General features: G+C 39.3%; 1 long non-coding RNA gene across 1 annotated transcript; it reads left to right on the top strand.

Moving 5' to 3' along the window:
* The first annotated feature begins 4,462 nt into the window (after positions 1-4,462).
* LOC116736048 (uncharacterized) lies at positions 4,463-15,366 on the top strand. Its single transcript, XR_004342482.1, has 4 exons — positions 4,463-4,635; positions 7,655-7,810; positions 13,494-13,603; positions 15,019-15,366. It is a non-coding gene; the product is annotated as an uncharacterized LOC116736048 (long non-coding RNA).

Genomic DNA, 15,366 nt, shown 5'->3' with positions numbered 1-15,366 from the left:
ATAAACTGGTTAGTGCAAAAACACACATGAGATTTGTCTCTGATTTTAATAAAACAGAGTAGCCGATAGGGTTTAGAAATAGGAAGTTATTGTAGCTCCTGCAAACAAAATAAAATAAAATTAATAAATTAATCAGCAAGTATGTCCCAGCTCTCTCAACAACTTCAAAATTCCAGAAATTCCAGTTAATTTCCTCCGAATAATAAATGATAAAAATAAATTCATTATTTTATAGAGAGAGAGATTATTTACAAGCAAAAGATCTATTAAGTATTTGTACTTATTTTTCTTTATAAACTTTGTACGTTTTCTCTTTTTTAAATTTTTTTTAGTAAGATGTGCTTTTGTAACCATGTCCAACTTAAATCAAAGAAGTGGTGGGTTTGGCTGCCTTACAGTGTCTGGGCAGATTTGTTCCTTATAGTGATAATATTTTTATTGTTATTATTTAATAGGCGCCTTTTACAGCCCAAAATTAACTTGGACAATAAAACTGATGCCACACATTTCTGAAACATTAGAGAAAATCTCTCATGTTTTCAAATCTTTTTAATACATTATTGTTTTTTGTTGTTTTTTTGTGCATTTGCAAAAGTCCTTCAGCTTTCAGTCACTTTTTGGCTTCAGGAAATGTCAAAATGTTTAAGATGTTGAGGGTCTTTCCTTAAAAACTGTCAGACTGAGCTGCAGTTTGAAATCTGACTGTAAAAAAGACTTAATTCTTTTTGTTCGAAGTGAGTCCATTTAACATGTAATATATCCACAAAAGTCATTGATTTATCTCCCTGTATCTCACTGTCTGCGATTCTTTTAAAAAGTAATACGTTTCAGTATCGAATATTGGGCAATTATTGAAACTTTTATTTTAAAACATTCCCCCTTCAGTGTAATTTTGATGTTTATACTTAAAGGTTTACATAAAATTGTTCTAAGAGTGTGTTACTTATTTTGCTGACATGTCCGCACCAGTTTAGCTCACCTCAGTTTTTGTGCCTACATGATGTTGGCTTTTGAACTGGCAAAGTGTTTATGGCGACATCTGGTGGATACACGTGGAAGGGCAAGTTTCCATCTGAACTAAAAAGGAAAATCCTGAGATCTAAACACAGCACAACTTACTGAGATCACATGAAAATGTGTACTTACTCAGCAAGGATGTTAAAAGCCTTGTTCTAGAGCTAAATAATCACATTGCTACAACGGCATGTTAGAGTCGTTCTAGATAGAAAAAAGGAATACATTTCCACCATAAGAACTCTGAAATTGTGAGACTCATCTCAAGAAAAAAACTTGGAAATTTCTCAGTTTGAAAAGTTGAAAAATTGCTAGAAATGAACTGAAAGTTAACTGAATCTAAAGTTTCAAAAGTTGCAAACTTTTGACTTTTGAAACTCAGAAAAAGTCGAGAATTTACTAATTTGGAAACGATGATCCTAGTGCGTCGTTGTAAATGGATGCTGACTTGGAAATGTTCAACTTTTGAAACTTCCTTTTAAATTTATTTTTTTTCAAGAAAATGTCTAATCCTACAGATTTTTTTCTAGCAATTTTTTAACTTTTCAAACTCAGATATTTCCAAGGTTTTTTTATTTTTTAATTTCTGAGATTATCCTAAAAATTTCAGAGTTTTCTTCTCTCGCATTTTCACTCTTTCCAGCTCTGAAATTTCCAAGCTTTTTCTAGAAAATTCCTGAAGTTAATCTAAAATATTTGAGTTTTTTGGTGGAAATTTACTCCTCTTTTTATCTACAATGGCCCTAATACGCCCATGTGCATCTTAACTGTACCTGGGTAAAAAAAAAAGGCCTTCCAGTCTAAAAGGTGTGTTGTGTCCCAGTTAGAAACTGGCCCAACATCTCCATTACATCATCAGTCTTTTCACAACAAACAACTGGTAGATCTTTACAGTCTTTGTTTCTGGGCCTCTGTTGGGGCAGTGATCTTACAATTGATCTGGATAAGCCAATTTCACTAATATGGTTACCACGGGAACAATAATGCTCATTAGGACTTGCGTGCAAGGGGTTTACTTCAATCAGTGAAAAGCCGTTTACACAGTGGGGTTAATGGGGTTAATGCCGACAGTAGTTATCCTAGAGTATTGGTGGGCAGAAATGTCAGTATTCCTTTCACGGGATTGACTTCCAGTTAATCTGGATTCATTTTTAAAAGGGAGTGTGGATTCAAACCAAATCAAAGGGGATCATGTGAATCAATATGTTTAAGGTTCTGTTAGAGACCAGACAGTATCAATATCTCCAAGGCTTTGGCCCTAACACGTTAACCAACCTCACAGATGTGGGGTTGGTTGTGCATCTTTGGACAGTAACAAAAATACCTCCCTTACCAATAGTCCCATCCAAAGTGATCTACACCCCTTTTTTATTAGGTCATTCTAACACATGGGCTTTAATCTAAGCCATTCTTTTGTGACTCTGGATGTATATTTAGGATCTTTGCCCTCCTGGAAGGTGAACCTCCAAAAGGTTTTCCTCCAGGATCTCTGCGTATCTAACTAGGCCAGATTTGTAGAGTCTGTCCACCGTTTAAACCTTTAAACTGTGGAAGGGTTCGTCCCTGTTTCCAGTGGTAGTTTGAAAAGAGACAAGTACAACCTCAACAGGTTGCTGATTCATCCCAGGCCATTATGCCGACACACACATCGATGCACACACTGATTCCTGAGGGCAACTCAGAAGGAAAGTTGAACAATGAACCTGGCACGCAGGTTTTTGAGCTGCAGGAGGAAAGACGTTGCCTGGAACAAAACGAAGAGTTGTTAACAATGACGTCGATTTTCTGCTCTGTTTTAGAACTGCAGTCTGAAAATATAAGGTTATAGTTTGGCAATGGCAGCGGAGGAATGAAGCAGTTCAGTCTGTGTTGCTTCCAAATATTGAGCAATTAAAGTCAGAGAAAGCTGAATGTTTAAGATATCTGATCCTACTCCCTACGGGTTTGTTTATGGCACACACAATTTTCAGCATGTTTCATCAAGCTGGCACATTACATATGTCACGGCCAAACATTAGCGATTCTGTAAAATCAGATCCAATTATTTCAAATTTCAACAAGGGCCACGCCTTCAGGAAACAAACGTTTCTCAATAGCCGAGGGTTCCAGACCCTCTGGACGAAGCAAAGCGTAAGGTGCTGGTTCTGACCAGGTCAGGAGGGAGAGAACCCATATGTCCTGTGCGAAAACATACAAACTCATTACACAAAGATCCCAGGCCAGGACTGAACCCCGAACCCTATTGGTACAAGACAGCAGTTCTAACAATCAAGTCACCATTTAGCTCCAGATCTAATAGAGTGCATGACTAACAGTTATTGCATTGACAGATTGAAGGGTTTAGTTAGGAGTATCGGTGGAGAGAAGACACATTTTCCATATTATTATTTGTTAAAACAAAACTTTTTTTCCTCCACTACATAATTATGAACTATGTTGTGAAGGTCTATGACATAAATTCCCAATAAACATACTGAAGCTTGTCGCCGACATGTCAGAAAATCTAAATCATGGGCTTTCATTTTTAAAATGCTAAAAATCATCTTCAAATATAGCAGTAGAGGAAAATAGAGCACAAAGTTCCTACAGATATTCCTGAATGTTTGAATAAAGCTTCAAGCAAACAATTAACGACACTTTACCTCCCCTATCTGGGACGTTTCTACATGTTCCTCTAATGCCACGCGTGGTCCCCTGTGTCCTCCATGTGTGCCGTTTATGGGTTTTTGCTTTCAACACCCTGAAAACCATCTGTCACTGCACATAATATATGCCATATGTGCAAACATGAAAGGCTCATACGTGATATACAGACTGACTTTGAATTGATCTTGACTTTGAACAAGTCTTCACCGATTCAGGTGGTTTTAGTTCAACTTCCAAATTTTTGCTTTCAAAATGCGTATTCATTGACAGGAACCCCGTTTAGCTGTTGTTGGTTTAGTGTTACAAAGCAACGCTGAAGGTTTGTCCTCAAGTTGGTTCAACAATGAGGAGTCAGCAAAGAGCCTGAGGTGCCAAAGCATGAGGAGCCTTTATATCCTGTAGGAGGTGAGATAGAAACAGGCTGAAGTGGAGAAAGGACACAGAGGAAACAATGTGAGGGTCACTGAAGCTGTTTGTCTAATTTATGACCAGAGGCTTTAAGGACTGTTGCAGTGCACCGTCGGCATAGATTCGGCCTACCCAATGATAAATGTCACACACAGGTTGACCCCCCACCACTTCGTTGGATCTCTGTTTAACCCTCATGCAATTTCAACAGGGAGTGTCTCCTGTTTTTTCTTTTTTAGCCTGTTGCTGTTTTGCCGTGAGCTGTTTGAGGAAAAAAAATTTTGGCCCTCTTTCAGCCGTTTACCCTCCACCCCCTCCGACACTCGCAATCTTAACTTTCTGCTCCTGGCCATACAAAAACCGTAAATGCATACACGTGAACACGCGTACACGTACTTGCGCACACTCTCATAAACCAGAATCCGTCTTTCTTTGAAAGAAGACACCCAACCCCAGAGATTTTGTTGCACATCAAAGTCCTTGTTTAGACATTCTCCGCTGCGTCCTGGACACAGAGACACTTCTCCAGCCCCGCTGACCTAGACATCCTGTCTGCTGAGACCGTAGGTAGGAGTTACCAGCTCTGATGTTAAAACTCAGAATTCTGCAACTTAAAGTACATGGCGTTCTCTCTTATCCATTTCCTCATCCACCCAGACTGAAGTTTGGAGTTGAATTCTATTTGCTCTAAAGAACTAAATTTTCTTCTTCTACAAAAACCTTTTAGTAATCCTATGTATTTTGACAGTATTTATGGTGTTTTTAAACACTTTCATTTCAAAATGTCATGATCTAAACTGTGCTTGTAACTGTAGTCTCATTTCAGTGAATGCATTATTCATTAAAAGGCTTTTTTTGGCAATAGGAGCCAAGATATGTTTGAGCTGAGGTTCTACGGCGAGTTAATTGGTTGACATTTAATGCTAATGTAATTTAGGGACACTTTCTTTGTGGATAATGAATGAGGAAGAGGATTACATGAGGAGCTGCAGAGTCCAGTTACAGCATGTTCTTTCTGAATTACGAGTGATGCAGAGACGTGAGGTGACGTTCATGACCGGAGACACTGACTCCTCTGGAGTGGGACATATCAAGACATGAAACTCCCCAAAAACTTTATATTTCAATTTTGACCTTAATTAAAACTTCTGTTGTTTTAAAAGCTTTAAATATATGCTTTAATCTATTCACAGATGTTCAACAATACGACAGCTCAGAGGTCTTCAACATGAGGACTGTAACCCCGTACTGCAGGGCTTGTCAGATTTCTAATTGAGTAGATATTTTTTGCCTTTTTTATTCAAAAATATGTCTTTCAATGCATGTCAACATGAATTCCACACGTAATAAATTGATAAACATAGGCATAAAATAAGGTATTTCAGTCAGAAATGCATCCATTTATCAGGGCCATTGTAAATATAAAAAAATAGGAGTAAATTTCCACCAAAAAAGTAAGACATTTTGAGATTAATCCCAGAAATTTTCTAGAAAAAAATTGAAAAAGATTGCAAATTTCCAACTTTTTTGGAAATTTGCGAAGATATTCAAGGAGCAAAAAGTTTGTTCATTGTGTTAAAAATTTTCCATTTTACGCAAAACAGCTTGTTAGTTAACCATCACATTTTAAACTGTGATGCCTGTGTTGTAGTCTGACAATGGCAGTGTGGTTTGACGAGTTAACGAAGCCATTGTTTGGGCCATGCTTCTAAGTATTGAGTTATGCCGCAGCAAGAGAAATGTTAAGACATTTTATTGCTAGCAAATATGTTGTGGCTCTTCTTTCCGTCGGGCTTACGCAGTTTCCCATAAGCTTCATTCCTTCACGGTTGAGCTGTGAAGGACTGGATAAAATGCGATATGTTTCAGACTTCGACAGACTCCACGCCTCCAGCAAGAGCAAGGGGCTTTTATCAGACCTGGGTTAGATTATTTTTTATGTAAAACATTTGTGGGATAAGCTCTCCTTTTTTTATTTAAACTAGAAAAGAAATTGTGTATGGTCATACCTTTAGTTGTACCACAGAGGTGAGTTGTCCTGGGTCGTCGACTTTATGTTTCCAGGTTGTCAGTGCATAGATAGAAGAAGACCACGCAGTGACCTGAACCTGGTATTTCTTGCGCGTTTTGGGGGCATTTATGTAGAGAAATTTAGACAGACAGGTAACTGTCAACATGTTAAAAGTCGTGTATTGGTAATATAAGCAGTGGAAGCAACGGGCATACGAAAGACGCTGCGTGCGACACAGCGCCATCTAATGTTAGGCACAGCTCATTACTGCCTCATGTATTAGAACAGCCAATGCTTAATTTCAGCTATTTTCACCATAAAATGTTTAAGTCATACAGAAAACATATTTATAGAAGAGTTGGGTCATTTCAGGTCACTTTTCTGTAATATTTGTTAGTATTAAATCAGTTATGATGGCAGGTGATGGCAACTGCCTCCCTACAGATCAGAAAGGAACCTGACTTTAACTAGAGAACTACATTATCCACTATCCAAAGGCTTGACCAAAATATGTAGATCACTGGGAGAAAATAACCAACACAAAGTCCCTAAATCATAAAACTTTTTATCCCATAATAAGCAAATCACTTGATAGGTTGTTAGACAATAATGTTAGAAAAAATGTAAAGCTCCAATACCAAAAAAACACAACCCTTTTAATAAGAGTTGTGTGTTTTTTTGTTGTCGTTTTTTTTCCATCCACATTCTACAGTTTGTTTTCTTTCTAAAGCACGTGCCTGGAGTCAAACAGGCTGGTTCATTTAATCTCATGAGTTATGATTATATACATGTAGGTCAAAAAAAGATCACCACGCCAACTGATGAAAATGATCTGGTGCTGCCCAATTCCAAATGTTTCACCATGAATATTAGAAAGTCCAAGAAAAAGGTTTTGCTCAAAGTAGTTTCTTTGCTTTGACTATTATTATTGTCTTGTATGTTGATTAAAAATTTTTGATGACTGCCAGAAGGTCATTGTGAAGATGGCAGTAGTATAAATCACTTTTACAAAGCTGCCATTAGATGGCAGCATTCAGTGGGTTAGAGCGAGTCTGGACACACGCACATACACACACTCATTCACACAAGTTCATTTTTCTGTCCTTATTAAAATATTACACTGACATATTCTTTCTTGGAGCCAAGCCCAAATGCAACCCAAATGTTTCAAAGTATTTGGAACAGACTCATGTCTCCATAAAGATACCAGGTCCTTGAAAAGTAAGCAACTGTCCCAAAAAAGCTTCTAAAAAAGATCAAAAAGCAGATGTACAGACACACGTAACCATAAGACTCAAGTCATTTCAGTGTACCTAATCATACACAAGGTGGCTCTGGAGTTTAGCCTACTTAGGAAGATTCCCAAATTCTTGCCCGTGTTTCCCAAACCTAATGTTGAATCCTTAGCCCTCTCAACCTGAACCGCTATGTACACATGTGAGCTTCCCTCTTACATGTTTTATCTCCTCCCACCCCCTCCTACACTCCTCTACCCCTCCCCTACCACCAACTCACTCTCATCTTCACTCTCTCTCTTTCTCTCTCTCTCTCTATCACTGGCACTGGAATCCATAGGCGTCCAGAGGACAGAAACAGGACAGAAAGGTACCCTTGGCACCACATAGCACCACAACCCACCACAGACATGTCGGATTCTGAGACCGCGGCTGCCCCCGCAGAGGCCCCCGTCCCTGCAGCGTGCGCCAGCGTCAAAGCAGACCTGGACAAATGGTAAGTGATGGAATTTGTGTTGCAAGGAAGTTTGGGCACTTTGTCACTAACACTCATCACAGAGAGCCCGGCTTGACCGTCAGCTGAGGCTTTCAGAGATGCATTCGCATAATTGTACAGATTGAAGTGGAGATCAGTACGACCCTCGTTTGCTTGCAAAAAGCTGGACTGATACCTTCATGAGAGGCAACTGCACAAGCAAACACCACCATCACCCTGCGGCTGATAACAATTAAAACCTCGGAGTTTGTCACAACATCTCTGGGTCAGCTATGGACAGCAGCATTCGAAAATGCGCCACGATAAAATGGAGTCTCGTCAGCGGACACTAGGATTCTGGCTAAAAACGTCCACATCTTGTATGTGGGGATGTAACAGACTTTGACATCCCAACTGGGTGCTGAAAGGGGCTATGAAAACTCTGGGATATCCTGTGTATGGGAGAGTAATTGGAGGTTAACGATGTATGGCAGTGGGGTGATGCTTGATGCTTGTCCATCCGCATGGATGGAGGCTGGGAATCTGCTTACGTCACTAGCCTCCCTTTCCCCACAATACTTTGCGGCACCTCGATCCATTTGTCCCCACTGTATCCTTCCAACTCTTTCTGTGTCAACGTTCAGGGACATAAGGCAAAAGGACGTTTGGAGGGCTGTTTGTATATTTCTTTCAAAAAAATGCAATGACCTTATTTAATAGATGCTTTGACAAACACTTAATTTAACTTTTTTATTTTTTGAGTATTTGTGAATGTCCAAAAGAGCTTAACTCCTAGAGACATCAACTAGGATATTGACAGTGTCGAAAACATTTTTGGTTCCTTGTTATTTATAGCTTGATGAAGTGCTCATGTTTTGTGGAACGCAATAACAGTCTAGCTTGCTTTGGCAAGAGTGTTTAAGTTGATAAAGTTCTTGTTGGGGTATGAATCCTTTAGATAAGACTGCAAGCTCAGGTGGGGGCAGGGAATATAAAAAGGCGTGGATGAATCTTGCTTTTAAGATTTGCAGCTGCCAACTTTATGTTGAAGGGTACTAAGCCGTGTTTTCCTTGCGAGCTGAAGTTGCATGTTAAGTTTCAACACCACAGTGCAGTCACTGAAAAATACCTTCAATTGCTCTTCTATTTAAGACATTCTAGAAATGCAAGGGTGTAATTCTCACCATGGGCCGAGAATTACACCCCATGGTGTTTAAGACACAAGATGCTCAAAGTAGATATACGTGCTATGTCATTGACGTCCTGCAGGGCTCTGGGTTTATGTAGGTCACTGTATGCAGCTGAAGTCAGCTGAACTTGAACCCAAGATTTTCAGACGTCCAAAATGTAGCAGCACAAGCACTGATAAATATAGCCTTCCAGCACATGTTAAGTTTTGAGATTTGAAGAGCCACAGTGACCCCTAGTAGTAAACACATACGCTATGACCTTGGATTTACGACCTTGAGTTTTAGTAAGACATGAATTTCATAAGAATCATTGTCCATTACATTTGTTTAATCTGTCATGCTAGCACTTCTGCATTTCCCTTTAATTAATGTGCCAGTGAATTCTTTACCTGCGTCTCTCCTCATCTTTATCAGATTCTAGAGTTTTATAAGAATCTCTACTGAGTTCAGTTTGTTTAGCTAGCTCTACAGGAATTGATATTTTAATTTGGTAGTATTGCTTCAGTCTGCAGTTCTAATCATTTTGTAAGAATTTAAGTGATGCTTTTGCAACATTGATGTTTGCTAGCTGAACACAGATGTAGCCTACATACATTTAGTGTCTTTGGAAATGTCCCTGAATCTGCACCTTTTTTAGTTTTATAGCTTTTTATATTGAGTTTTAGCTTTAAGCTAGAATATAAATGCTTAGCTATATTTATTTGGATGTATATTTTTTATTTTATGGAAGTATTTCCTACATCTAGTTTCCCTCTATTTCACAAGAATTCACATTGAGTTTTAGCTAAATTAAATGTTTAGCTATAAACATTTAAAGGTGCTAAAGTTAGCAATACCCATTTAGCCACTGCTTTTTATTTCTTCTTGTGATGTTAAAACCAGAACCTGGACTAAATAGACTAACTCATCATTACCAATATTTTTGAGATTAACAAAAAAAATTTGAGATAAATTTTGGAAAGTTTTAACCGGAAAAAATCTAATTATGTAATGCAATGTCAGTAATTCTTGTTAGAAGAACAATTTAATTATTTTGGCGTCGTTATCAAAATTTCTAAGAGCCAGACGCCATGTTGTGACATACAGAAGCTGCTGCCTTTAACTGTACATGCACACATTTGGCTGTGTAGGTTGCTGCTAAAGGATGCTAACCTTTGCTCTGTCCCGGCCTTGCTGCCATTCAAGTGAAATCTGTCAACAAATGGTTAAGCTAACAATTTGTCATCTGTCTAGACTGAAGACACTATAGCTCTTGTTCTTAGTCTTTGTTACTAAACCTTAAAACTGTCTTTATTTGTTCCTCAATAAAGATGTTTTGAAGGAAAATGTTCTGGTTTAACATCATTAGGTCTCCATGAGTCTGTTCCATGATGAAGGCCAAGGTGATATCAAAATACACTTCTGGCTACACCTGGATTTGACTGCTAGCAAAATTTAGCTAACATTAAACTCAACAAGGCTTCGTTTTGTGTAATGATTAGTAGTCCCTGGGTATTTATAGCTTCTAGTATGTGTGAAACTGTATGTGCAGGACATGGTGAAGCGCTCTCTGTCATAGATCATGTTTCCACTCTACTTGATACCTGTTTTATTTAACCCAGGCTGGCTAAAGAAGCAAAGGCTTCACATTTACAGTGAGCCAGAAATAGCAAGAACACACTGAGGTGATCATGTTGAGAAAACTAATATGTCTGGGATAGAACTCCTCTTATCCTGGTTAATATGACATATTTCTCTATACAGCTACACTTATCTATACCTACAGGTATACAAAAAGTAACCTAACCTGTACCAGAAACTGTTAGACCTCCTCATGGTCTACCAGCCCTTAACAAGTTTTCTGCCATGGTTGTCATGACGATGGGACTACAGGATGATGCTTACTTCCACCTCATCGCAATTTTGGCCAGAAAAAAAAATAATAATAATAATAAAAAAACCTTACCTTAGAGATTCTTCTTTCATTATTTTCTGTGTACTTTACATGGAAACAGTTTTTTGCATCATGTCAGTAATGTGATGAACAACCTGATGTTTTATGCTGGCAGGAAGTGGTAGAAGGACCACTTCCTGTTGTTGGCGTGGCATGTTTTTGACTTATTATTGACTTAACAAACTTATTCATGTGTGATTTTAGTTTCTTATTTAATGGAAAGAGCACAAATGCGGAATTGTGTTTTTTCAACATTAGCTGAATATCGACAAAGTTTTGTGCACATTTGGAATGGAAATGCAGCTTATGATATGCAGTTTCCTTGTAGCGACACTAGCTAGGGCTCACAAAAAGTCTTCCCAAAAAATGATCAGAGAGCTGGATCTTTGATTTTTGACTTTATTCCTGTTACTTTTAGTTGTGTTGGAATTAGTCCCCTCAAATCTTTCCCACCTTCTCTCCATCTAACATGCGTTAAGCCCAGCCTAAACCACCTGACCCCCTGACCAATGCTTGTTCTCCACATCAACCTTTAACCTCTGCACCTGCCCACTGATGTTTTATATATATATTCATCCCCGATGACTCACTACACCTAACGGAGCCTAAATAATTCATCACCCACTTCCTGCCGGGGCAGGGGAGACGTCACTCCTTAATGCTCCTCAATCCACGTCCCAGGCCAGGACGTGGATTGACCGGACATGTTGCTATGACAACTCAGCTTTGCCCCTTGACCCTGTACTGATTCTCTGAGGAGATTACGCAATGGCTTTGTTGGTGATGATGTCATCAACTTCATACATACAGACCCGCTAACTGTAATCCCCTCATCCGGTGAGCATACCTGCTTGGATCCTTGAAGGACCTCAGTGACCCTCTGAAAGCCAACATTTTCATTAAGGACAACCGGAAATCCATTATTTTGAACAAATTATTCCCACTTTTAGGATTTACATTGTGGGGAATGCTTTCTGGGCCCGATGTAGCAGTAGCAGGGTTTATTTTTTTCCAACACCCTCGGGGTGCCGTTGTTGCTCTCTTGTTGGGTCTTCAGACCCAATCACGTTTCTGCTCCGTCCCACCACACGGGTGTGTACAGTGTACGCTCGGCGGCCCGTCTCTTCCCACATCCTCACAAGCAGCACACAAACACACTCTTAGCTCCATCCCTCCAGGCAGAGCAAGGCTCAGAGTGATAATCTGCCAGCTGGATGTTACATCACTGCTGACAACGCGACGCAGCAGAGAGGGGAACGAGGCACAACTGGTGAATCAAAATTATGAGAGATGGCAACAGGGGGGCTCAGAGGGTGCGGGGGGTGGGGGTCCTGTTGGTCCTGTTGAATTTCCCCAGTGTTGGGTAATAAGGAATATTTCTATTCTTTTCTCACATCTGGTTTGGCTTTGAACTGAATGAACACAAGTCCATATGGAAATGGATACTTTTCATTTCACCATGAAAACTGAAACCTTTAAAGCAATATGTATTGTGGTAGACACGTGATCAATATCAAGAGATAATACATCTGATAGAATAATCACTGAGCTCTGATTCAGAACCACGCAGCATTCTGGGAAATGTAGGCAGAGGAAAGTCTTTAGCTGCTCAAACTCTCAACCTTGTTTGTCTCTGATGGCATCAACTAACTAACTCACCCTTTGGTTACCCAGCAACAACTTATTGAGTAACTTGCGTGGCTCATAGCTGCTTAAAATGAAACAACAGCATAGAGTTAAAACTGTGAATGAAACAGAAATGGTGTCACCCATCATCCCATTCCTTTATGTGTGTGTGTGTGGGGGCAGGGGGGGGGGGGGCATGAGAGAGGGTCATTGCTAGATAAAAATGCTGCCTTTGTTTTTACAGTAAAACTTGTAATACTCAGGCATGTAAAGATTTCTAACACGTATTCTGAACTGCAACGAGTAACAAGCTGAATCATTTCCTTTCAGTTCGTTACGTTTGTAGATATTCCGGATTCAGACCTTTAACGCCAAGTGAAGCAAATTATTACAAAAACAATAATAATAAAAAAGTTCAGGTTTTCTTGCTGTGGGCACATAGTGAATATAAAAGTCATGCTGGGGCCTGTTGCTGGAGGAGCAGCTCCCTACAGGGAGCTGATGAAGCCCTGGGAGGAGAGCCAGAGGATGAGTCTACAGTAACATGACACTCTGTTATCTCTGTTTCATCACGCAATCTTCTCCTTCTCCCCCTCCAAACGCATGGACCCATCCTCTCTTCCCTCCCTCCTCTCTTCCGCTCCATCACCCTGACGCTCTGTGGCAGCGTTTGCTGCTGAATGGGAGCCTGTATTAATCCGCAGCCATCTTTTCCCTCTTTCCTTTCATCCCTCTCACTCGTCGGACGTGCTCCCGCTCACGTCTTTTTTCTTTTCTTTTTCCCACATCTGTTAGCATTTCAAACAGGCATCTGTTTAGTCAGCAGGCTTTAAACCGCGGATGCAGATTTAAAGCATCCGCGCCAAATCCTTACCGACAGAATCTGGTGTTCTGAATTATTATTCGGTTTGCCCCTTAGTCTTTATCGGTCTGATTCGATCGATCTGTCTTGCAGCGTGGCGGAGAAGGGAGCCGAGGGCTGCAGGGAGCTGATGGAGGCCTTCGCCGCCTGCGTGAAGAGCGCAGCTGAGGGGACGTCGTGAGGAGCCCCCTGCAGCCTGACATGTAAGGATGGACTCAGTCCTGCTCAGTTCAGATGGGAACAGTTGGGAAGCCTTTTTTTTTTGTGACGTAAACATAAAAAAAATGTTTTTTTAAAAGATGTCAAACTCATGATATGAAATCAGAATTTTTCAGGGTGATACTCTTGGAAGATAATGATAATGTAAATGTCAAAAGCTATTGCAAAGTTAAATAAAATAAAATATATATATATTTTCCAAATAAGAAAGCACTTATGTTATACTGTTACTTAGTTCATGTGTGCAGGTCAGGGGAAGATTGTATAAAACCAACGCAAAACCTCCAGAAGAGAGCTATCCAAATTATAACTGTGTGAGATTGTTTTCATCCAACTAATGAAATATTTCTTACATTGTATACTTTAAATAATGTGATTTGGTAGAGCTCAGAACAGCATTATATGTACAAAGCCTCTAATAAACTCTTTTCAAAGTGTACACAGAAGGGGTTCGACATTAAAGAAACAAACTGATTTCAGAAGGTCAAATATTAAAAATGACTGTACTTCAGTTAGAGGGATTCAGGTGTGGGATAATGGTTGTGAAGAGTTAAAACTGTGTTTTTCTCGATTTAAATTTTTTTTAAAAAAAGGTGTGATAAACAAATGCAATAACATTTATTCATGTTTTCTTTTATGAGTTTGTCCACAGACTTAACTGGAAACCCTTGGAGATATGTTTTAGAAAATAGAAAAGAAATATTGTGTTTCTTTGAGTCTGATGAGGCTTTGTTTGAAACAACCCTTTTTCCTGGATTACACTTTGTGTTCTTGCCCCTGACAGGAATTTAAATATTGTTAATCTGTTTTTCCACTAGTTTTGTCTTGTACGATTTTTTTTTTTATTTACCTGTGTTAAAAATGACTGAAAAAATAAACTAATTAATATCTACAGAGTCACAACTGTTTTTGCATTTTACCAAAAAAGAATCCTTGCAGTGTCACAAAGTGCCCAGATGCTAAAATAGAACAACCACAAACTTGAATGTAGTTTATTGTGAATGTCATGTGAAATAAAAACATAAGGTGTGAGGCTGTTTGAGAGGACAGAGCATGCACACAAAATAGACAGAAGCATGAATTCTGTACTTCTGCTGTTAAAGAAAGGTAAAGATTTAGTATCAGCTTCTTTATCTTGGAGAGAAACTCTACAGTTAAACATGTTAACCATATTGGCAGAAAGAACAGAACAAAGCAATATGAAATAATATCTTCAATGCTAATACAACACCTTTCTGCTGAAAGAAGGATATTAACGTTGCCTTTTATGTCCAAGGTTTGTGGAATATATAACAAGAACAACTGCACCGATATAAAGTTGATAAGATAAGCAATTTAAAAAAGGGAAATCATTTGCTGTCATAAGTCTCTGTTTTAAATCCGCCCTCCTCTCTTCCAGGTCCAATGCACCGAGTCCTCCAAGTTCCCAGCATTCCCTTTCTGCACAACAGCACTCGACTGAATGGTGATAACAATAAGGATGACGATTATCGTGGGACAAACACTGTGTTGATCGGTCTGAGTTTGGGATCTGGAAGCAGTAACCTTAGCATCCCCTCCCTGCCCCCTCCGTTCCTCTCCCTGTTTTAGCCGTACCTGGTCTCCCTCAGTCTTTCTGTCGTCCTCCCTGCTGATATCCAGTACATTGACAATTCCAGAGAGCTGATGGGCTGTGATGTAACCTGTCGACTTGAGATAAATGCTTATAAATGGAAATAAAGTATAAAAGAACTGGTGTGAAAACAAA

Source organism: Xiphophorus hellerii, chromosome 16 (assembly GCF_003331165.1).
Source record: "Xiphophorus hellerii strain 12219 chromosome 16, Xiphophorus_hellerii-4.1, whole genome shotgun sequence".
NCBI classification, from domain to species: Eukaryota; Metazoa; Chordata; class Actinopteri; order Cyprinodontiformes; family Poeciliidae; genus Xiphophorus; species Xiphophorus hellerii.
Note: the sequence above shows the minus strand (reverse complement) of the source record. Positions and strands in the feature narration are given on the sequence as shown.